This window comes from Meriones unguiculatus (assembly GCF_030254825.1).
Source record: "Meriones unguiculatus strain TT.TT164.6M chromosome Y unlocalized genomic scaffold, Bangor_MerUng_6.1 ChrY_unordered_Scaffold_32, whole genome shotgun sequence".
Lineage (NCBI taxonomy): Eukaryota > Metazoa > Chordata > Mammalia > Rodentia > Muridae > Meriones > Meriones unguiculatus.
Window position 1 is genome coordinate 2,066,844 of NW_026843711.1, and position 2,213 is coordinate 2,069,056.

Consider the following 2,213-nt stretch of genomic DNA (forward strand, 5'->3'; position numbering starts at 1 on the left):
TTCCATGGTGATCAGATAAAATAAAAGGGAGTATTTCAATCTTCTTGTATCTGGTGACACTTGCTTTGTGACCAACCCTATGGTCTATTTTGGAGAATGTTCCATGAGATGCTGAGAAGAAGGTTAATTCTCTGTCTTTGGTGTAATATTCTGTAAATGTCTGTTAGTTCCATTTGATTCGTGACCTCTGTTAGAGACATTATTTCATTTTTTTAAATTTCTATTTTGTTGACCAGTCCTTTGTTGATGGTGGGGTGTTGAAGTGTCCCACTATTAATGTGTGGGGATCTATGTGTGGTTTAAGTTTTATCAATGTTTTTTTTACAAACATGTGTGCCCTTGTATTTGGGGCATAGATGTTCAGGATTGTGATGTCTTTTTGGTGGAATTTTCCCTTGATGAGTATGAAGTGTCTTTCCCCATGTCTTTTGATTAATTTTGGTTGAAAGTTTATATTCTCAGATATTAGAATGCTCCTCCTGCTTTCTTCTTGGCTCCATTTGCTTGGAAAGCCATCTTCCAGCTCTTTACAATCAGGTAATGTCTATCTTTGTGACTTAGATCTGTTTCTTGTATGCAAAAGTGCTGGGCCTTGTTATCTCATCCATTTAACCAGTTAGTCTGTGTCTTTTTATTAAATAATTGAGTCCACTGATGTTGTGAGAAACTAATGACCTTTGCCTGTTAGATCCTTTGAGTTTGATGTTGGTGTGGTAGTAAGTTTGTGTGCTTGGTTGCTTTTTGTTTTACTGTAGTGAGGTTAATTATGTCCTGTGTTTTCTTGAAAGTAGCTAGTTTTCTTGGGTTGTATTTTCCCTTCTAGCGTCTTCTGTAATGCTCTATTTCTGTGTAAGTATTGTTGAAATTTGTTTTGTCATTGAACATCTTGTTTTCTCCATCTATGATTATGGAGAGATTGACTGGCTATAGCATCCTGGGCTGACATCTGTGTTTTCTTAGGGTCTGCATGATATTCATCCAAGCCCTTCTGGCTTTCATAGTCTCTGTGAGAAGTCAGGTGTGATTCTGATGGGTTTGCCATTATATGTTATTTGGCCTGTTGCTCTTGCAGCTTTAGTATTTTTTTTTCTTTGCTCTGTATGTTTATTGTTTTTATTATTATGTGGCAGGAAAATTTTCTTTTCTGGACTAATTTATTGGGCGTTTTGTATACCTCTTGTATTCTTATTGGCCTCTCCTTTAAGTTGGAGACATTTTCTTCAATAGTTTTGTTGAAAATATTTTCTGGGCCTTGGATCAGGGAATTTTCTGTTTCTTATATTCTTATTATTCTTAGGTTTTGTCTTTTTATGTTGTCTTGTATTTCTTGTATGTTCTTTGTCAGGAATTTTTTATATTTATCATGTTCTTTGACTGATACATCAATTTCTTCCATTGTATCTTCCACACCTGAGATTCTTTCTTCCATCTCTTGTAGTATATTGGCTATGCTTACCTCTTACCTGTTTTTTTCTCTAAGTTCTTTTCTCCACAATTTCATCTATTTGTGTTTTCTTTAATTTCTTAAAAAAATATGGAACTCTACATGAATTTGTATGTCATCCTTTATCATGGGCTATGCTAATCTTCTCTGTAGCTTTCCAATTTTACCATATTTGCTGCCAAAGCAAGCAACACATATTTCTTTCAAGTGGTCATTAATAAATTCACTTGTTGCTGACTTGTGAGTTTCACATTATCAGAGATTCAATCATTAATTGGTAAATGCACACTTGTCCTCAGTCAGTGGATTATTTTTTTTGTGAAAATGCTCCCTGGCCAAGTCAAATCTTTGAACAAAAAGCATTTAATTAGTACATTGCTTGTATTGTTAGAGAAGCCATCCATGATATCACCTCAGCATACAATCATCTTGTTGTAGTCCTCCACCAAATCTGAGAGCTTTTCATACTGAACCACAAGTGGCAGGCAGAGAGAGGGATAATGTAAGAGACAGAAAGAGAGGGCTAGAGAGACAGATTCAGAAATAGAGATACCGAGACCAACATAAACAATAATATAAAATTATTATATTTTTATTTTATATTTTTATATCAGAGACTAGGAGACATACATTCCATTCTGTCTGGTCACTTTCATTGGCATATCAACCTCAAAGCTCACCCTCCTATAATATAAATCCAAAATGAATTATACTTTTTTATTATTTTTATTTTAGTTTTTATAAATTACATTTTATTCACTTTGTTTCC

General features: G+C 34.2%; 1 non-coding gene across 1 annotated transcript; it reads right to left on the reverse strand.

The window, feature by feature from the left end:
• Positions 1–1,528: 1,528 nt before the first annotated feature.
• On the reverse strand, positions 1,529–1,631 carry LOC132651889 (U6 spliceosomal RNA). Its single transcript, XR_009589440.1, has one exon. It is a non-coding gene; the product is annotated as a U6 spliceosomal RNA (small nuclear RNA).
• Positions 1,632–2,213: the final 582 nt, after the last annotated feature.